General features: G+C 41.8%; 1 protein-coding gene across 3 annotated transcripts in view; it reads right to left on the reverse strand.

Annotated features, from left to right (window-relative positions):
• qser1 (glutamine and serine rich 1) overlaps positions 1–23,385 on the reverse strand; it is a 155,349-nt gene that overhangs the window by 65,365 nt on the left and 66,599 nt on the right. The window lies entirely within an intron of this gene.

Consider the following 23,385-nt stretch of genomic DNA (forward strand, 5'->3'; position numbering starts at 1 on the left):
ATGAATTTCAGTGCCAGTATGACGCTAGATATGCAAGCCGTACATCCCAAGACTTATGGATTGTATCAAATAGCATGTTCCAGCCAGTGTTCTCAAGAGGCAAGGTACAGACCATACCTAATTCTGCTTGCAAAATTCAAGGCACAGTATCTAACATTAAATGTGATCCCATGATTGGACATTTGCTAAATAAACCTCAATGTGTTAAAAATTATGCTGACAATCATTTTAAAGATCACGTTGAGTTGTGTATCTATCACCTTTGTGTATTTATATGTAGTTTCCAGTGCCTATAAGGCCCTGTTCTTTGCAGAACATGTAGCAATGAGGCTATTTCAGTTAAACAAAGCAGTCATTTGCTGATTCATTCTTTAGGGCAATGACTTGATCAATCAGGGTAAAATTGCCTGGCTTAAATTTCAAACAATGTTTGGCAGTTATCTGCCAGTCACCATCAACAGGTACATTCTCCTTGACAACACCTCTACCATTCAGAGTCCACTTGCAAAACAATCAGCATATTCTCTTGTACAGTGTAAATTGTTGTGTTTTGATGTGTGCAAAACAGAAAGCTTCTATGTGCCTCTTTTTTGGCGATACTCAAGTGATGTTGTCATTAATCTGACATTACTGCAAACTTCTTCACTCAAGACTGCGTATCTAAATTATTTGAATGCGCCACACAATCATGACAAGCAGCAACAATTTTGATATGGCCTTCAGGAACAAATCTACTATTTGCACAAAGTATCTGCAGAACTATTTTCTCACTATCTCCAAAATGCAGCAAATGTATTCCATGGTAGATGATGGAATTTGAATTTTAAAAAATTGGAATAAAGAATCTATTGGAGGATGGTGAAACCATGTTGATGGTTGCAATAACCCATTTGGTTCATTAGTGCCCTTGAGGGAAGGAAATCTGCCATCCTTACCTGGTCTGGCCTCATGTGACTCCAAAGCAATGTGGTGGACTCTCAACTGCCCTCGGGCAATTAGGGATGGGCAATAAACGCAGGTCAGCCAGCGATGCCCATGTCTCATAAATTAATTTTTAAAAAAGAGAAAGAAGGGATGAGGAGAAACAGCGTGAGGACATACCTGATGCTAGGGGTACTAGGAGGCTCGGTGCAGCAGAGTGATATTATTGCATTTCTGCTCACGTGCCGACCATTATGCATTCAGACAGCTATGGTAGCAGTCTTGTGTGGCAACAGACAGTGAAATAAAAACCACAAAACATGGTCCACAGCAACGAAACATGCAGGTATTGTTTGGTTCGAAAAATATGTACCGTTAGCTGATTATAAAATTAAAAAGGCCTGTACTAAATTCTATACCTTAGTGTAGTGCTCCTTGTAAAGTCTTTAGTTACTAATTATAACCAAACGAAACAGTAAAATATTCCCACTCTCCCTTCAAACAAACAATTGTCATAATGCAAAAAAAGTTACAAGACTTGCAACTAAAAGCTATCAACTGCAAACAAATTCCCTTTGTTTTAATTTTTGTAACCCTTTCTTTGCTCTTTTGTTGTACCTGCACAATTGACCAACCTTTCTGGATTTGTGATAGAAGTTTGAGCATTTTATGATATTTTGCATAAGCACATAAGTGGGCTGTTTCTGTTTGACTGAAAACAACAACAACTCCAGTATCTGATGAAAACGAGCCTTTTATCAATTCGGCAAATATATAATCAAGCTCCTTGAACTTTATTGGACATGAACCCCATTATTTAAATACAGTGAGCAGTGTTATCACTGCTTGTAAATATATCTTAAACAAAATGAGAAAAAGCAAAACATAAAGCAATCTGTACTGTAGGTTATCTGACCAAATGATGAAAACAATTAAATATCTTCATTAGCACACACAGCCATTGGCTATTGAGGTCTCAGTCTTATATCATGTTAAGTTTTTATTTCACAGAACAGTTGAAATTTTGGAATCTTTATTTTATGCACGCAACAGAAAGTCACCCAGGTTATTTTCGAGATTATCATAAAAACCTGCCTGGTCCACTGGTGCCCTTTGAGAAGGAATCACACTGCCTTTATCTAGTCTTGCCTTTATGTGATCCAAATCCTTGTATTTGACTCTAACTGTTCTCTGAAATGGCCCAAGCACTTGACTAATGCAGTTCATCATTATCTTCACAAAGACAGGCAGGCAATAAATCCCAGCTTTGCCAGCAACATTCACATCCTTTGCAATGAATATTTTTTTTTAAAACTGAGCAACTCAAACTTTGCTTTTAGATGGATCTGATCTAGTAACAGTGGCTTGTGCCAGGTGGGCTGACTATTGTTTGGTTTACTGATTTATTTTTTTTAATGTAGGAATCCTATTGGGATTAAAACTGAAACATTATTTACTTTGATAATGCCAGCTGTGAAATTTTATTTTAGCATTCAGTTCATGCTAACAAAACACAAGATTCTACTAGCAGCAATGTGAATATGATGGTCATGGTTGTCATTTTTTGACCTATATTAATCATAGATATTGCATGTGTTGGGGACTGTATACATAAGATTTTTCTCAACAAGTCTTAGGTTAACATACTTCTGCAAATTTTGGGTTTATAAAAGGATTAATTGCTTTTCAATAAAATAATGGTTCTTAAGGATTGAACAGAAAATCTTTCGCCTTCTATCTAACCATATTTCTCCCATGTTAAGTTTATTAACAGTCAACATTTTAATATTGGGTCTATGCCACAATAAATTACAATGCCAGAGTAGCCAAATTTTTCAAACTTTAGAGCCAAGTATGATAATCTTCAATTATTTGAGAAACACAAGACGGATATATTTCACACAAATGCAAATGCAAATGGTACAGAAACAGAGATTTATACAACCATGTTTAGTGAGGTTATACCACACTTAAACAACAAATTTGAATCAGAGTGCTTGCATCCCAATATAGCATTTATATTAATCTTACATTCAGCTGTTCTGAACTGAACTTCAGTCAGAAATCTTCCTTCCTAGACAAAGACATAAGGTCAGCAGTGGTTTAGGGAGCTACAGAAATTGCTCTAAAATGGTGCAAATCAGGTCATGTAGCCCTATGTCAAACCAGCAGGAAACTACAAAAGATATCTCGCTATTGGAATGGAGAGTCAATCAATCAACGAGTCAATGAGTTGTGGGTCAAATTCAAGATGAGCGGAAATGGATCTTTGTAACCCTTCTCCCGGTGCTCTTCAGTTTTCTCCCTGTGAAACTGCTTGTCTACCTCCAAAGTGTGATGTAACAGTTTCACAGCACAAGGAATGAGCTATGCATGTAAAAGAGCCACATGCGGCTCATGATTCACACTTTGACCACCCCAGGACAATGCAAAACTATGTTGTTGAGGCTGAGACATTAATCTGTGATAAAGCCATCTTTAGGCTTGTGACCAGATGATAGTGTAGAGGAACAATGATTAAGGAGGTCAGAGTAGAATACGTTATAGACAGGTACTTTACAATCATTATTTCCCTTTGCCACCACTTAACATACGAATTAGGAGCAGCAGCAGCCACTTGGTCACTTGTGCCTGTCCACCATTCATTAAGATTACTGCCGATCTGAATGACACCTCCCATCTAACCCTGATTATCTTTCAGCCTCTTGTTTACAAGGCCCTCCACCTCTACCATAGCAATATTGAAAGATTCTGATTCCAATGCTTCTTGAGAAAGTTACACGAAGGTTAAATCTGTGGAATAGGTATCCAGGGCCAGAAAGGAAAATTTGCATTTATGTAGCACCTTTCACCATCTAATGCTATCTCAAAGCATTTTACAGCTAAATATTTTTAAAGTGTAGTCACTGTCATAATGTAGGGAAACAGCACAGTCAACTTACACAGAGCAATGAGATAATGAGCCTGGTTTAGTGATTTTGGTTGACAAACAGCATGAAGAAGTAAAACAAAACAGAAAATGCTGGAAAATATCAGCCAGTCTGACAGCTTCTGGGGAGAAAGAAAAAAGCTAAAGTCCCAAACAAAAGCTGTGTTGCCTGCCTAGTGCCAGGGTTAAGGACATCTCCCCAGGGCTGAAGAGGAACATTGAATGAGAGGGATACATCCAATTATCGTGGTCCATGTGAAGATGAATGATATAAGCAGGATTACTGATAGAGTATGAACAATTGGAAGCGAGTTAAAAGACAAATTACTACTGAGTCCTAAGAAAATTGCCGTAGGGTAAATGAGGTGAGAGTGTTAACTACATGGCTCAAAGACTGGTGTGGGAGAACTGGGTTTTGATTCACAGGGCACTGGGGTTTGGTTTAACTCACTTGGCTGGACAGCTGATTCGTAATGCAGAGAGATGTTAATAGCACAGATTCAATTCACGTATTGACTAAGGTTATTCATGATGGCCCAACTTCTCAACCTTGCCTCACACCTGAAGTGTGATGATCCTTGGATAAAATCACCATCAGTGTATCATCATCTGCAACTATGGTAACTTCACTGGCATTAGTATCGGAGAAAAATGGAGCTACACTGTTTGAACAGATTTCACTTGGATTGTCTTGGAATTGGTATCCTGCTGAATTGTATAACTAGGGTTGTAGAACTGGCCTTAAACTAAATAGTGAGGGCAGAAGAGCTAGTGTGAAGCAAATGTAGACATTTAACAAGAAAGGACAAGTGCAAAGTAGCAATATAGGGAAATAATATCCAGAATGTAACAGGAAGGGACAGAGCACACAAACACAAGGCTGCATCATTTGGCCAAGCTGTCAGGAGATGCGTCAATGCCAGATTCATCAGCTGCACTCTCAAGACAGCCCCGAATGTCACCCAAGCATAACGCAATGCCATCCGCACTCTCAAGACCAATCGCAACTTTGTCATCAAACCAGCAGACAAAGGAGGGGCCACTGTCATACAGAACAGAATGGAATATGCAAAGAACTGTACTAACAACTGAACAATGAGGAACACTACAGAGTTAGTTACCCACAGATTCAACCAAAGAACATACCCGTCAACTCAACAGACTGATCAAGACCTTTGATTCAGACCTTCTGAGCACCCCCTGTGCCCTTGTCCCAAGTACTCCCTGCACTGGCGATCTCTACTGCCTCCCGAAGAAACACAAGACCAACATACCCGGCCGTCCCATCACATCAGGACCCGTGCAAGGACCTCTCTGGCGACATCCTGAAACCCATTGTACAAAGAACCCCCGGCTTCTGGCACAACACTACAGACTTCCTACGGAAACTCAGCACACGTGGAGGAGTTAAACCAGGAACACTCCTCATCGCGATGGATGTCTCGGCACCCTACACCAACATCCCCCCCCCCCCACCCCACACACACACACACACACACACACACACACACGACGGCATTGCTGCAATTGCCTCAGTACTCAACACCGACAACTGCCAATCTCCAGAGGCAATTCTACAACTCATCCACTTCATTCTGGACTACAATGTCTTCACTTTCAACAACCGGTTCTTCATCCAGACACACGGAACAGCCACGGGGACCAAATTCGCACCTCAATATGCCAACATCTTCAGGCACAGGTTCGCACAAGAGCTCTTCACCGCACAGGACCTTCAACCAATGTAATATACTAGATACATCAATGACATTTTCTTCCTTTGGACTCATAGCGAACAATCACTGAAACAACTATGACATCAACACATTCCATCCCACCATCAGACTCACTATGGACTACTCTCCGGAATTGGTTGCATTCTTGGACACACGCATCTCCATCAAGGATGGTCACCTCAGCACTTCACTGTACCGCAAGCCCACAGATAACCTCATGATACGCCACTTCTCCAGCTTCCACCCTAAACATGTTAAAGAAGCCATCCCCTACGGACAAGCCTTCCATATACATAGGATCTGCTCAGATGAGGAGGATTGCAAGACACCTACAGATGCTGAAAGATGCCCTCATAAGAACAGGATATGGCGTTTGACTCATCGATCGACAATTCTGGTGTACCACAGTGAAAAACTGCACCGATCTCCTCCAAAGACAAATAAGGGACACAGCGGACAGAATGCCCTTCGTCATCCAGTACTTCCCCGGAGCAGAGAAGCTACAACATCTTCTCCGGAGCCTTCAACATGTCATCGATGAAGACAACCATCTCTCCAAGGCCACTTCTTACCTTCAAACAATCTCAACCTCAAATAGACCACTATCTGCAGCAAACTACCCAGCCATGACACCACATAACTCTGCCACAGCAACCTCTGCAAGACGTATCAGATCGACACGGATGCCATCATCTCATGTGAGAACACCATCCACCAGGTATATGGTACTTGGTCTTGCAACTTGGCCAACGTTGTCTACTTGACACGCTGCAGAAAAGGATGTCGCGAGGCATGGTACATTGGGGAGACCATATTGACACTACGACCATGGGTGAATGAACACCACTCGACATTCACCAGGTGGGAGTGTTCTCTTTCTGTCAGGGAACACTTCAGCAGTCATGGGCATTCAGCCTCTGATCTTTGGGTAAGCATTCTCCAAGGCAGCCTCCATGACAGCCGACAACGCAGAATCGCTGAGCAGAAACTGACAGCCAAGTTCCACACACATGAGGACAGCCTCAACTGGGATCTTGGGTTCATGTCACACTATCTGTAACCCCCATGACTTGCCTGGACTTACAAAATCTCACTAACTGTTCTGGCTGGAGACAATACACATCTCTTTAACCTGTGCTTAACTCTCTCTCCACTCACATTGTCTATACCTTTAAGACTTGATTACCTGTGAAGATTCATATTCCAACCATTATCTTGTAAACTGAGTTTGTGTCGATATATGCCCTGCTTGCGAACACAACTCCTCACTCACCTGAAGGAGTGACACTCCGAAAGCTTGTGCTACCAAATAAACCTGTTGAACTTTAACCTGGTGTTGTGAGACTTATTATCCAAAAAAAAAGCACCAGAGTAGGGGCAAATTATAAAGACATAATTAAAGGTTCTTTTCCCAAATACAAAAGCAAATCGTAATGAAATAAATGAATTGATAGCACAAATAGAAATACATGGTTATATGACAGCTATTATAGAGACATAGTTACAAAGTGACCAAGGTGGGAAACTGAATATTCAAGAGTATTTGACATTTCAGAAGGATAGAAAGAAAGGAAACTGGGGTAGTTTTGTCGAAAAAGATGAAATCAATTCAGTGGTGAAAGATGATCTTGGTTCAGAACATCAGGATGTATGATCAGTTAGGCTGGAGATAAGAAATGACAGGGGAAAGTCGTCGGGGGGGGGGGGGGGGGGGGAATAGTTTATCAGCGTTTGAACAGTATTTACACTGTAGGACACTGGATCTCTATAGTGCAGAAGGAGGCCATTCAGCTCATCAAGTCTGTACTGACCACAGTCCCATCCAGTCTCTACCCCCACAACCCCACATATTTACCCTGCTAGCCCCCCCCAACACGAAGTAGCAATTTACATAGCCAATCAACCTGACATACCATACATAGGAAATAATAGGGTTTGTAAGGAAGGAGCTGGAATAATTACACATGATTTTCATCTTGAGAGAGTTTGGACAGATCAAATTGGCAAAGCTAGTGTGCAGGACAAGCTTATGGAAAGCATTTGGGGTAATGTCTTACAACAATACGTCTGGAGCCAACCAATTCTAAGCCTGGAAATGTGTAACGATATGGGATTAATGGATGATTTTGTAGCAAAGTATTCTTTAGGCAGGAATGACTGTGAATTTCACCGTTACTTTGAGCATGAGAAGCTTGGGCCTGAAATGTGTCCTACTTAAATAAAAGACAACTATAAAAGGATGAGAACAGACTGGGTTATGGTGAAAATAGGCTAAAAGGTAAAGCAGTAGAGAAGCAGCTGGCCTTTAAGGAGATATTTTGTAACTCTCAAAGATATATTCCATTGAGAAAAAAACATTCTGAGAAGAATGAAGCATCCACGCTTCAGTTAAGGGTGGCATCAAATTAAAAGAAAATGAGTTCAATGTGAGAATTAGTGGTAGACCAAAAGATTGGGAAAGTTTTAGAAACCAGCAAAGGATGACTAAAAATACTGGAGAAATTAGAACGACAGCAAGAAGTTTGAAAAACAGACAGAAAAAGTTTCTACCAGTATATAAAATAGGAGTAGCTGAAGTAACATTAACTCCTTAGAGAATAACTCTGGGGAATGATTGTGTATGTGTGGTCAAAGGAAGGAATTGAGCGACCACAGGAGGAAGAGGGCACCAAAAGACAAGCAAAGATTGAAGTTGTGCCAAGGAGATGATAATGGTGGAAACAATGATATGATTGTGATGAATAAACGGACAAAGGTGAGGCAGCTGTGAATTTGAAAGTTCCATTATAGATGACAACGGCCAAATGTGGAAAGAAATTAAGTGGGGTTGGAATGGTCGAGAAACCTAGCACTGGACTTGGGTTGGCAGCATAAAACGAGGATTCTAAAAGAAGGGAAGGTGCAGAAGGAGGTGCAAGGTGTCAAAAAAGTAGAAGCAGCCTAAAGAGAGATTTGTATAAAAGCCACACCACAGCAGTTTGGACAAGGCAGGTGGTAGAAGATAAAGCTAGGTGGGAAGTTTTAGTAAGGTTGATGGATGTCATCACCCGTGAGCCAAGTTTCAGTCACACCAACAATAAAGTCATGGATGGGAAGACCATTGTTTACAAGAAAGGAGATTCTGAAGGGAAATGCAAAGATGGGAAATGGCTGTTGATGTGGTGGAAGTGGCCATGGGGTCAGCAAGATAGTGAAAAATGGGAAATGAAAGGAATGGGGTTGACAAGTTCAGGCTTCAGCAGACATGCTGGGTGAGAAGATCAGAGAGAGCATGGAAGTAAAGCCTAGTATATATAAAAGGGCAGCTCAATAAAATCCGAAAGTGCATCTGATGGCGCAAGATTACAAATTGAGATTGTATGACCATAGCCACCAATAAACAAAAAAGCAAGCTTAAATGAACTAATTTCTGAAAGATCAAGGGAGGCAAGATTTAAGCCAACTGGTCCAGATACAGCCAGTGCAGAAGGTGAATATGAGAATAGCACTCTACAAACGTCAGGTTATCACACTGATGTCTCAGATAGTTAATATCATCCTCCCGGTGGTACACAGGCTGTGTAAGTACTTATAATACTTTAAGTGGAAGAATATAACATTCATCTGTTCTATAGATTAAGCTGTTATCAGTCACTGTATCAGCCACAGCCTAATCCTAAATTAACCTCATCAAACTCAGACATTGATTTTGAATGCAAATTTATAATCAGCAAGCACTTACTGCTGAATTACTATAGGAACATTGGAATTAGGAGCAGGAGCAGGCAACTTCAGCCCTTTGAGTCTGTTCTGCCATTCAGTCAGATCATGGCTAATCTCTCCCTGGTCTCAAATCCACCTTCCCACCCATTCCCCATATCTCTTTATCCCTTTTTTTTATTAGAAATATATCTATCTCCTTCTTGAAATCAATGAGTTCAGGATGAAGCATCAACAAAACAATGAGCCAAGGATGTCATCAGGCAGAACATAAACAACCTTCACTCAAATCACAATAAAGCACAAGAAATACTTGTGAATGGAATAGCCCAACAGATCACTGGTTCCTTGCTTTTTCAGTAACATGGCACAATTCCACAGCACACCCACTTAAAACTCCAGTGAAATCAGTAAATGTTTTTTCACACAATGGGGAGTGGTAATCTGGAAATCTCCTCTCCCAAAAGCCAGGGGTCTCTCAAGACTGTGAATAATAGATTTTAGTTAGATGAAAGTATCAAGATCAGTAGGAGTATGACATGGCTCGTCCGCTTTAGTAACTTCTGAAATGGTTTTGTCATTTAACTCATTTATTTGTAGTACTTGTAGATAACGAACAAATGTTTATTTTGTAGTTTGACTTTTTAAATAATTAGCATGAAAGGATTAATTAATTCACTTGTGCAGATCCTGAAAGGGGACTGGTAGCATAAATGCTATTACAATTCTAGCTGGTTAATGTAAACCAGTTCAATGAACCAAATTTACACATCGTTAACTCTGAGGCATAAACTGGTAGACCACAAGTTGGTTCCTTTGTAAAGAGTGAATGTTAAGGAATCACTCCATGCTCTGAATTTTATTAATACAGAATGAATTCCAGTGCTCATTTGGAAGTGATTGTGCCAAAGATTACCTTTTATTCACTAGCTGACTAAATCCTTCTTACCACTTTATAACATAACCTGCATCAGAAGCTACTCAAGTAAGCAGACAATAAAATGCAAATTTACATCTACCAAAAGTTAATTACTGCCACTTTAAGCAAAGATAAGAATCCAATGGGTTTCAGTGCAGCAGTCAAACATTACTGTATTATATAATGAAACAAATGTATCATGTTTTTGGTCTTGATTTTAAAATAATTAGAAATAAAAAGGTCCCATTTTAACTAAATATGAAATGGAAAACAAAAAAGCTCAGTTTATGAGGAGAAAATCTGATTAAAGATGCATTTATCTGCTTGTTGGGCAAAGGTTTAAATGTTTTAAGGTACAGAGATATCTCAGTTCTACGCTGCTCCAATGGTAATTAACCAGCAGATGTAAATTACTCCATATTCCATCATTGCTAAGCAATCATAAATCAAATATCATAAGTTTGTTTTCATAGAAACATAGAACATTACAGCACAGTACAGGCCCTTCAGCCCTCAATGTTGTGCTGAGCTATGTCCAATCCCAAGATCAAGCTGTCCCCTCCCTATAATTCTGGAGCGCTCCATGTGCCTGTCCAATAACTGTTTGAAAGTTCCTAAAGTGTCCGACTCCACTATCACAGCAGGCAGTCTATTCCACACCCCAACCACTGTCTGAGTGAAGAATCTACCTCGGACATCCCTCCTATATCTCCCACCATGAACCATATAGTTATGCCCCCTAGTAACAGCTACATCCACCCAAGTAAATAGTCTCTGCACGTCCACTCTATCAATCCCTCTCATCATCTTATAAACTTCTATTAAGTCGCCTCTCATCCTCCTCCGCTCCAAAGAGAAAAGCCCGGCTCCCTCAACCTTTCCTCATAAGACCTACCCTCCAAACCAGGCAGCATCCTGGTAAATCTCCTCTGCACTCTCTCCAATGCTTCCACATCCTTCTTATAATGAGGTGACCAGAACTGAACACAATATTCCAAATGTGGTCTCACCAATGTCTGGTATAGTTGCAGCATAACCCCACAGCTCTTAAACTCAAACTCCCTGTTAATATAAACTAACACACTATAAGCCTTCCTCACAGCTCTATCCACTTGAGTGGCAACCTTCAGAGATCTATGGATATGACTTGTATTGAGATCTGTATTGTATTGAGATCTGTAATATAACTTGTATCATGGTCCTAATGCAAAATACTAACTTGACATCAACATAAAATCATGCTTTATGGTTCCTGATGCAAAGATGATAACTGATATAATCTTCAAGAAGTATACTTGATTCTCAAAATAAAAATGTCCTTATAATTGAAAGTGCTGTGAATGCTGGAAATCACAAATAAAAATAGGAAATGCTAGACTAATTCAGCAGGTCTGACAGCATCTGTAGAAAGAGAAAGAGAGGAAATCTTTCAAATCCACATGACTCTTTTTCAGAACTGAGGAAATGTAGATACGTGATGGGCTTTAACACTGTTGAAGACAGGGAATGGAACAGGTGGAGCGAAATAGAAGGTCAGTGATAGGTTGGAACTCAGGATCAGGAGATACTAGATGAGAAAGATGTCATGGATACAAAATAAAAGGAGTGGTAATGGTAGTGTTAAAGACTAAGGCAGGTGTCAGTAGTGGCATAGAAGTCAGATAGCAGAATAATCCAGGACCTTCCTTGTTGACTTCAGTTTCCATAGAAACATAGAAAAACTACAGCACTATACAGGCCCTTCGGCCCACAAAGTTGTGCCGAACATGTCCCTACCGTAGAGATTACAAGGCTTACCTATAACCCTCTATCTTACTAAATTCCATGTACTTATCTAAAAGTCTCTTAAAAGACCCTATCAAATCCGCCTCCAACACCGTTGCCAACAGCCCGTTCCACGCAGCCACCACTCTGAGTGAAAAACTTACCCCGACATCTCCTCTGTACCTACCCCCCAGCACTTTAAACCTGTGTCCTCTTGTGGCAACCATTTCAGAAATAAGAAATAGAAGCAGGAGAAGGCCATCTAGCCCCTCGAGCCTGCCCCGCCATTCAATAAGATCATGGCTGATCTGAAGTGGCTCAGTTCCACTTTCCCATTTTCTCCCCATAACCCTTAATTCCCTTGCCTACCAAAAACCTATCCACTCGTGTCTTAAATATATTTAGCGAGGTAGCCTCTACCACATCAACGGGCAGAGAATTCCAGAGATTCACCACCCTTTGAGTGAAGAAGTTCCTCCTCAACTCCGTTCTAAACTGCACCCCCCCTTATCTTGAGGCTGTGCCCTCTGGTCCTGCTGTCCTTTCTGAGCAGGAAGAATCTCTCTACCTCTACCCTATCCATCCCCTTCATTATCTTATACGTCTCTATAAGATCCCCCCTCATCCTTCTAAACTCCAACGAGTACAAACCCAGTCTATTCAGCCTCTCTTCATAGTTCAACCCTCTCATCTCCGGTATCAGCCTAGTGAACCTCCTCTGCACTCCCTCCAAGGCCAAAATATCCTTGCGCAAGTGCGGCGACCAAAACTGCACACAGTACACCAAGCTGTGGCCTCACCAGTGCCCTGAAGAGTTGCAGCAAGACCTCCCTGCTTTTATATTCAATCCCCCTCACTATGAAGGCCAGCATCCCATTTGCCTTCCTGATCACCTGCTGCACCTGCAGGCTGGGTTTTTGCGACTCACGCACAAGGATCCCCAGGTCCCTCTGCACCGTAGCATGCTGCAGCTTTTCGCCCTTTAAATAGCAGTCCCTCCTACTATTATTCCTGCCAAACTGGATAACCTCACACTTGCTAACACTGTACTCCATCTGCCAGGTCCTCGCTCACTCGCTTAGCCTATCTAGATCCCTCTGCAGACTTTCCACACCCTCCGCACAATTTGCTTTTCCACTTATCTTTGCGTCATCAACAAATTTCAACACCCTACACTCAGTCCCCTCCTCCAAATCATCTATATAAATGGTAAATAGCTGAGGCCCCAGCACCGATCCCTGGGGCACTCCACAAGTCACCAACCGCCAATCCGAATAGCACCCATTGATACCAACTCTCTGCCTCCTATTAGACAGCCAATCCTCTATCCACGCTAACACCTTACCCCCAACTCCATGCCCCCTAACCTTCCGAAGCAACCTTTTCTGCGGCACCTTATCAAACGCCTTCTGAAAAATCGAGAAACACCACATCCAACGGTTCCCCTCCATCCACCGCACTAGTCACATCCTCATAGAATTCCAATAAATTTGTCAGACACGGCTTCCCCTTAACGAATCCGTGCTGCGTCTGCTCTATCAAACAATTTTTCTCAAGGTGCCTCGCTATTTCTAGCTTTGATGACGGATTCAAGCATTTTTCCCACAACAGACGTTAAACTAACCGGCCTATAATTCCCTGCCTTTTGCCTGCTACCCTTTTTAAACAGCGGTGTAACATTAGCTGTTTTCCAATCTTCCGGCACTTCCCCGGAATCCAGCGAGGTTTGGAAAATAATCACTAAGGCATCTACTATCACCTCTGCCATTTCCTTCAGAACCCTTGGATGCATTCCATCTGGTCCTGGGGACGTCCACCATCAGTCCCGCAAGCCGATAAAGCACTACCTCTCTAGTGACTGTGATCGCATTCAGGCCCTCAACTCCTACCATCCTCCTATCTTTAATACCTGGCAAACTATTTGCGTCCTCCTTCATGAAGACCGAGGCAAAAAACTTATTTAAGGCCTCAGCCATTTCCTCATCCCCCACCATTAAATCCCCCCTCTCATCCTCTAAGGGTCCAACATTCACCCTAGCCAGCCTCCTCCTCTTTATATATTTATAAAAACTCTTACTATTCTTTTTTATATTTAGTGCTAGTTTAGCTTCATAGTCTATCCTTCCTTTCTTTATCATCTTCTTCGTCAATCATTGTTGATTTTTAAATCTCTCCCAATCTTCTACTCGCCCACTACTTTTAGTCATTCTAAACGCATCAGCTTTTAATTTAATACTCTCCTTTATCGCCTTCGTTAACCACGGCTGATTATCCCTTCTCCTACGATCTTTCTTTATCATCGGAATAAATTTCTGCTGAGCACCGAAAAAGACCTCCTCAAAGATCCTCCACTGTTCCTCAGCAGTCCTACCAACCAATCTGCGCCCCCAATCTACATTTGCCAATTCCTCTCTCATCCTATCGTACTCCCCTCTGTTCAAACAGAGGACACAGGTCCGGGACCCTACTTTCTCATCCTCCATCTGCATCAAAAACTCAACCATACAATGGTCGCTCTTCCCAAGAGGATCCCTCACAACAAGGTCCCTAATTCTACCTGCCTTGTTACACAACACCAGATCTAAGATAGCTCGCTTCCTTGTCGGTCCCATCACACACTGTTCAAGGAAACTATCCCGGCAGCGTTCCAAGAACTCTTCCTCAAGCCCACTGCATCTGACATGGGTCAACCAATCAATATGTAGACTGAAATCCCCCATAATTATTGCCGTTCCATTTCTGCACGCCTCATTTATTTGTGTGTTTATAGCCCGCGCCACCTCCAAGTTATTATTTGGGGGCCTATAGACCACACCCACCCGCGTCTTCCTCCCCTTGCTGTTCCTTATCTCCACCCACAAGGATTCCATGTTCTGCTCTTTGGAGCCTACATCTTCCCTTACAACTGCCCTGATACTATCCTTAATCAGCACAGCTACCCCTCCCCCCTTTTCCTCCTGTCTATCCTTCCTAAACACTTGATACGCCTAGACATTCAGCTCCCAGTCCCTGTCACCCTGCAATCACGTTTCTGTAATGGCCACCAGATCATATCCATTTGTGCTGATCTGCGCCACCAGCTCATTCACTTTGTTCCGAATGCTTCGGGCGTTCAGATAAAGCGTCTTTATCTCCGCCTTGATCTGGACCCTATTTGAAGGAATGCTGCCAACCTTTCTCATGCCCCCTACTCCCTTAATTATTGGGACATCCTCGACCTTTTCCCGTACCTGTACCCTCTCTTTTACTTTAGACATTGTAATTTCTCCTACCCTCGCACCCTCCCCCCTTCTAATTAGTTTAAAGCCCTATCTGCAGTCCTAGTTATATAATTCGCCAGGACTCTGGTCCCAGCATGGTTCAGACCAAGACCACCCCATCTGAACAGGTCCCACCTGCCCCAATACTGGTGCCAATGCCCCATAAATTCAAACCCATTCCTCTCACACCAATCCCTGAGCCACCCATTCATCTCTTTAATCCTGTCTGCCCTACGCCCATCTGCACTCGGTTCAGGTAGTAATCCAGAGATAACCACCTTGTCGGTTCTACTTTTTAACCTTCATTCCCAGCTTCTCTTATTCCCTCTGCAGATCCTTAGTCCCCAATTTGCCGATGTCGTTGGCACCCACATGCGCTAAAACCATCGGATTCTCACCCTCCCACTCCAGGTTCCTCTGCAGCCCAGGTGAGACATCCTGGACCCGAGCACCAGGCAGACAACACACCCTTCTGTGTTCTTTATCATTGTGACAAAGGACAGTGTCTATACCCCTAACTACACTGTCCCCAATTACCACTACATTCTTCTTCTTCCTCTTTGTCCTGCGTCTGCACCACAGACACTTTGTCCTGTGTCTGTCAGCCCTGGGAAAAAGCCTCTGACTGTGCACTCGATCAACACCTCTCAACATCTTATACACTTCTATCAGGTCACCCCTCATCCTTCGTCTCTCCAAGGAGAAAAGGCCGAGCTCCCTCAACCTATAAGGCATGCTCCCCAATCCAGGCCTTATCCTTGTAAATCTCCTCTGCACCCTTTCTATGGCTTCCATATCCTTCCTGTAATGAGGCGATCAGAACTGAGCACAGTACTCCAAGTGGGGTCTGACCGGGGTCCAATATAGCTGCAACATTATCGCTTGACTCCTAAACTCAATACCTCAATTGATGAAGGCCAGTAAACATTATGCCTTCTTAACCACAGCTTCAACCTGCGCAGCTGCTTTGAGCGTCCTATGAACTCAGACCCCAAGATCCTTCTAATCTTCCACACTGCCAAAAGTCCTACCATTAATATTATGTTCTGCCATCCTATCTGACCTGCCAAAATGAACTACTCCTGGGTTGAACTACATCTGCCACTTCTCCGCCCAGTCTTACATCCTATCAGTGTCTCACTGCAACTTCTGACATCCCTCCACACTATCCACAACACCTCCAACCTTTGTGTTATCAGCAAACTTACCAAACCATCCCTCCACTTCCTCATCCAGGTCATTTATAAAAATCACAAAGAGTAAGGGTCCCAGAACAGACCCCTGGGGCACTCCACTAGTGACCGACCTCCATGCAGAATATGACCCATCTATAACCACTCTTTGCCTTATGTGGGCAAGCCAGTTCTGGATCCACAATGCAATGTCCCCTTGGATCCCATGCCCCCTCACTTTCTCAATAAGCCTTGCATGGGGCACCTTGTCAAATGCCTTGCTGAAGTCCAAATATACTACATCTACTGCTCTTCCTTCAATGTGTTTAGTCACATCTTCAAAAAATTCAATCAGGCTCGTAAGGCATGATCTGCCTTTGACAAAGCCATGATGACTATTCTTAATCATATTATACCTCTCCAAATGTTCATAAATCCTGCCTCTCAGGGTCTTCTCCATCAACTTACCAACCACTGAGGTCAGACTTCACTGGTCTATAATTTTCAGGGCTATCTCTACTCCCTTTTTTGAATAAAGGAAAAACATCCACAATCCTCCGGAACCTCTCCCGTCTACATTGATGATGCAAAGATCATCGCCAGAGGCTCAGTAATCTCCTCCCTTGCCTCTCACAGTAGCTTGGGGTACATCCCATCCGGTCCCGGTAACTTATTTAACTTGATGCTTTCAAAAGCTCCAACACACCCTCTTTCTTAATATCTACATGCTCAAGCCTTTCAGTCCACTGCAAGTCTGCATTACAACCACCAAGATCCTTTTCTGTAGTGAATACTTAAGTATTCATTTTAAGTACCTCTGCTATTTCTTCCCGTTCCATACAAACTTTCCCACCGTCACACTGGATAGGTCCTATTCTTTCATGTCTTATCCTCTTGCTCTTCACATACTTGTAGAATGCCTTGGGGTTTTCCTTAATCCTGCTTGCCAAGGCCTTCTCATGACCCCTTCTGGCTCTCCTAATTTCCTTAAGATCCTTCCTATTAGCCGTATACTCTTCTAGATCTCTAACATTACCTAGCTCTCTGAACCTTTTGTAAGCTTTTCTTTTCCTCTTGATTTCATTTTACTGCTAAAAAGGGCATAGATTGAGCTCCAGGAAAAATGTTATATGTATACCAACTTCCTCAGAATTTGCTGAGACAAACTGAATGAATCTCTGAATTTGTTTTCTAAGCAGACTGCCAAATATGTACATTGTGCAAATATCTAGTCAATCTTTCCAGTTCTATGTACCATTTATTTGTAAATATACAATAGCAATATTAAACTGCATGCACTCATCTAGCACTGTAGCACTTTCCATCTTCTAAGATAACAGGAGATTAATATGGGCACCTCACAATGATGATTTACTTCTAAGCGAGAATAACTGTTGGACCTGGGCTACGCTAATTCACACATGGCATTGTACAAAGGTTTCTATTCATTAGACATTTACTCTGCTGACGCAAACTGTTGAGTCATAAGTGTTAAATAGGTGACGGGCGAAGACCCAATTAAACAAAAGCTACCTTTTTTGTAATTCAATAATATAATTTCAGAATTAGATATTCAAATAGTTTACATATTGCGAAAATATAACAAATTCCCATGAGATTCTCAGCCTAATACTAATGAAAACACAATAATAACCCATCAAGATCTAGTTGAGCAAATACTCTGGAGCAATCAATCTTGTGGTTTTAAAAGTTGCTTGAACCTCAATTAGGTTACAATCATATAATTCAGCGAGAACTATTCAACAAGCATGCAGTGAATTGAAATCACTGCATAGTCATTAAACAGGAACTAAACCACTATGGTACAATCATCTTTTTCATGGTAGTGCATTTTCTGTTCCATTCTTAAATGAGAGATTTTTTATTAAGTAAAGAGTATAAAATCAACATCCCTTTGCGCTTAGTGGGGACAGGGAGAAATAGTTAAGACACTGGCTTTACCTAAAAATTTAACTGTACAGTTCCCTAAGCAAAGCAGCATGAAACAAAACTTTCATACCACTCTAGCATGGAACCTCGGTCTCATAATGCCCAACACCCATCAGTAAAACAAAAATGGAGTTGGTCACCCTTGACCACCTCTGCACCACCTCAAGAACAGGAGATAAACAGTACATACAGATACACATGAAAATGACAGAAAGAGGAATGAGGAAAAAAATATATCAATTCGAAGGAAAGGTGGTGCTTCCACTTATCATGATGATTGACTGCTGTATACTAGATTTAAAGATAGCTTTCGTTTCATCTATCACACTCCAAATAACTATCACACTACCAATTCAAGGAATTGCCAATTGCAAAGGTGTTGACTACACTTATCAAATTTGATCCTTAAGTTAGGATTTTTCCTCGTGCATAAACTTATTAATTTCAAAAAATGAATTGATTTTATTTTTGTTACATATAAACTTGTCACCAAAGGACAGATAAATCATTTAAAACATTGCAGAATGCATCATTCTCACCCATGTTTCCCAACTGAATGCAGATATTAGTTAAAATATATTCATTATAATAAAACATAACCTTGAAGTGTAACATTTTGAGTAGTTAAATTAACTTACACGATAATCTCAGAATTTCTTAAGAAGTCCAGGCTTGGTTGGATTTCATATTTATCTCCTCCCAGGCTCCAAACTATGGCTTAGTCAGTCAAAGGGAGATATTACAGTTTCAGTAAGGTAAACTAACATCAATAAGACTTTGACTTGATTTATTATTGTCACATGTATTAACATACAATGAAAAGTATTGTTTCTTGCGCACTAATGAGACAAAACATACCATTCAAAGGAAACGAGAGAGTGCAGAAAGTAGTGTTACAGTCATAGCTGGGGTGTAGAGAAAGATCAATTTAATGCAAGGTAAGTCAATTCAAAATCTGACAGCAGCAGGGAAAAAGCTGTTCTTGAGTCAGTTAGTATGTGATCTCAGATTTTTGTTCTTCCAATGGAAGAAGGTGGGAGAGAGAATACGCAGGTCTTTAATTATGCTGGTTGCTTTGTCAAGGCTGTGGGAAGTGTAGAAAGAGTCAATGGATGGGAAGCTGGTTTGCGTGATGGATTGGGTTACGTTCACGAACCTTTTGTAATTCCTTGAAGTCTTGGGCAGAGCAAGAGCCATACCAAGCTGTGATACAACCAGAAAGAATGCTTTCTATGATGCATTTGTGAAAGTTAGAGAGCGTCATGGCTGACATGCCAAATTTCCTTAGTGTTCTGAGAAAGCAGAGGTGTTGGTGGGCTTTCTTATCTATAGTGTCTGCATGGAGGGACCAGGACAGGTTGTTGATGATCTGGACACCTAAAAACTTGAAGCTCAACCCTTTCTATTTCCTCCCCATTGATGTATACAGGGGTATGTTCAACTTTACGCTTCCTGAAGTCGACAACAATCTCCTTCATTTTGTTGATATTGAGGAAGAGATTATTGTTGCTACACCAGTTCACCAGATTCTCTATCTCATCCCTGTACTCTGTCTCGTCATTGTTTGAGATCTGACCCACAATGGTGGTGTTGTCAGCAAACTTGAAAATTGAATTGGAGGGGAATTTGGCCACACATTCATAGGTGTATAAGGAGTATAGTAGGGGGCTGAGAACACAGCCTTGAGGGGCACCGGTGTTGAGGATGAAAGTGGAAGTGTTGTTGCCTATCCTTATTGATTGTAGTCTGAGAGTTAGGAAGTTCAGGATCCAGTTGCACGGGGAGGTGCTGAGGTCCAGGCCACAGAGTTTGGAGATGAGTTTTGTGGGAATAATGGTGTTGAGGGCTGAACTGTAATCAATAAATAGGAGTCTGACATAGGTGTCCTTGTTATCTAGGTGTTCCAAGGTTGAGTGCAGGGCCAGGGAGATGGTGGCTGCTGTGGGCCTGTTGCGGTAATAAGCAAACTGTAGTGGATCCAGGTAGATCCGGGAGGCTCGAACTGATTTGTGCCATGACTAGCCTTTCAAAGCACTTCATAATGATGGATGCCAGATCAGCTGGCCAATAGTCATTAAGGCACGCTGCTTGGTTTTTCTAAGGTACTGGGACGATGGTCATCATCTTGAAGCAGTTAGGGTCCTCAGGCTCTTCTAAACTTAGTCAGCTCAAATGGAAAGATGCTTCTCTTCAGCCACAAGGAATATGTATTCATCTTGCTTTATTTGAAGAATTCGAGGGTGGATTTCAAATGCTTTGTTCAGGTAAAGCTAATATTTTACTTTCTAAGAAATTTCACTTTCTGAAAACTATTTTTTTCAGAGAACAGAAACAAGTTGCAAATAAAGGATGCGCGATTTCAAACATATCAACTGCATAGCTGTGCTTTTATTTATACAGAAGATGGCCATCATCTCTGTACCAAAGAAAAACCAGGCAGTGTGCCTTAATGACTATCGCCCGGTGGCTTTGACATCCATCATTATGAAGTGCTATGAAAGGTTAGTCATGGAACAAATCAATTCCAGCCTCCAAGATTAACTGGATCAACTACAATTCAACTATTGTTGCAACAGGTCCGTAGCCCTACACTCAATCCTGAACACCTGGATAACAAAGACAAAGACACTTATTTCAGATTCCTATTTATTGATTACAGTTCAGCCTTCAACACCATTATCCCTAGAAAACTCATTTCCAAATTCCATGATCTAGGGTTTGGCTCCTCCCTCTGCGATTGGATCCTAGACTCCTAACTCAGACCGAAATCAGAAAGCACAGGCAACAACATCTCCTCTAAAATATTCCCAACACTGGTGCCCCACAAGCTGTGCCCTCAGCTCCTTACTATACTCCTTATACAGCTATAATTGTGTAGTCAAATTCCCCACCAGTTCTATTTTCACATTTGCTGATGATACCACCATACTGGGTCAAATCTAAAACAATGACAAGACAAAGTACAGGAAAGAGATAGAGAATCTGGTGAAGTGCTGCAGTGACAATAATCTCTTCTAAAATGTCAGTAAAACAAAGGAGTTATCAACTTCAGGAAGCATAGTGAAGGACATGCTGGTTTACATCAACGGAGCTGAAGTGGAAATGATTGAGAGCTTCAAGTTTCTAGGTGTCCAAGTCACCAATAACCTGTCCAGGTCCATCCATGCCGATACTATAGTTAAGAAAGCCTACTTTCTCAGGATACTAAGTAAACTTGGCATGACTACTACGACACCAACTTTTATGGATGCACCACAGAAAGCATCCTTGGTCTGGTTCCCACTCGTCTAAGACTGCAAGAAACTACAAAGGGTTGTGAATGAAGCCCAGTGTAGCACACAAACCAGCCTCCCATCCATTGGCTCTGTCTACACTTCTCACTGTCTTGGAAAAGGAGCCAGCTTTATCAAGGACCCCAAGCACTCTGGACATATACTGTTGAATCTTCTTCCGTCAGGAAAAGAAATAAAAGTCTCAGGTCATATACTAACCGACTTAAGAACAGCTTCTTCCCTGCTGCCATCAGACTTTTGAATGGACCTACCTTAGGGCTAATGGGATGCTGGGCTTCATAGCGAGGGGGATTGAATATAAAAGTAGGGAGGTCTTGCTGCAGCTGTATAGGGCATTGGTGAGGCCGCAGCTGGAGTACTGTGTGCAGTTTTGGTCGCCGTACTTACGCAAGGATATTTTGGCCTTGGAGGGAGTGCAGAGGAGGTTTACTAGGCTGATACCGGAGTTGAGGGGGTTGAGCTATGAGGAGAGGCTGAATAAACTAGGCTTGTACTTGTTAGAGTTTAGAAGAATGAGAGGAGATCTCATTGAGATGTATAAGATGATGAATGGGATGGATAGGATAGAGGTGGAGAGACTCTTCCCGCTCAGAAAGGACAGTAGGACTAGGGGGCACAGCCTCAAGATAAAGGGGGGGCCGTTTAGAACGGAGTTGAGGAGGAACTTCTTCACTCAAAGGGTGGTGAATCTCTGGAATTCTCTGCCCGTTGAGGTGGTGGCGGCTGCCTCGCTAAATATTTTTAAGACGCGGGTTGATGGGTTTTTGATAAGCGAGGGGATTAAGGGTTATGGGGAGAGGGCGGGAATGTGGAACTGAGCCACGACAGATCAGCCATGATCTTATTGAATGGCGGGGCAGGCTCGAAGGGCTGGATGGCCTACTCCTGCTCCTATTTCTTATGTTCTTATATTAAGTGATCTTTCTCTACACCCTTGCTATGACTGTAACACTACATTCTGCACTCTATCCTCTCCTTCTGTGAACAGTATGCTTTGTCTGCATAGCGCGCAAGAAGCAACACTTTTCACTGTATACTAATATGTGACAATAATAAATCAAATCAGATACCAAAACTCTCTCATTCATTCTTAATAGATAAAGCAAATTTTCTTCTTGAACAATATTTCAGCTTGTCTTTCAACAATTGTAATCTGGAATTTCAATTCAACAAATTTAGACCTAAAATTTTACATAAAAGCTGTTAGCATTTCTTTCCTTTGAAAGCAAATCAAGATGGGTATGTAAAACAAAAACACTTGCAAACCTATTTTCCCATGTATTGATTCAGCTTGCTGTTACCAGGATTTAATTGATGGTTGAAAGTTAAAACAAGTTCAAGAATTTATTTGTTTGCTATTCGATAAAGGAAAAACGAGGGGGAGGGGAGAGTGACACACAGTGACTCTTAACATTTACTATGCAACTGTAGTATTTATTTATCCATCCAAATAAACCTGTATACATTTTTTCTAAGATATTAAACAAAAAGCAACAAATTGAGCAGTCTCTGGACAAATCTTACAAATTAGTGTTGTCTGGCCTCCACATCCTCCAATACCAGTTTGGACATGCCCCAAGAACCCCTCAGCAAGCCAAAGTTTCATTTCACTCTCCAGTGCTGCCGAACCACATAACCTCTTAGATTGCTAAATATCAGGACACATATTTCTGTTTTGGAATATTCAAGGTTCCCAACAGTACACAACCCTCCCATTTCCCAGTATGCTGGTGATTAGATGC

This window comes from Carcharhinus amblyrhynchos, chromosome 6 (genome assembly GCF_965287045.1).
Source record: "Carcharhinus amblyrhynchos chromosome 6, sCarAmb.v2.hapA, whole genome shotgun sequence".
Taxonomy (NCBI): domain Eukaryota; kingdom Metazoa; phylum Chordata; class Chondrichthyes; order Carcharhiniformes; family Carcharhinidae; genus Carcharhinus; species Carcharhinus amblyrhynchos.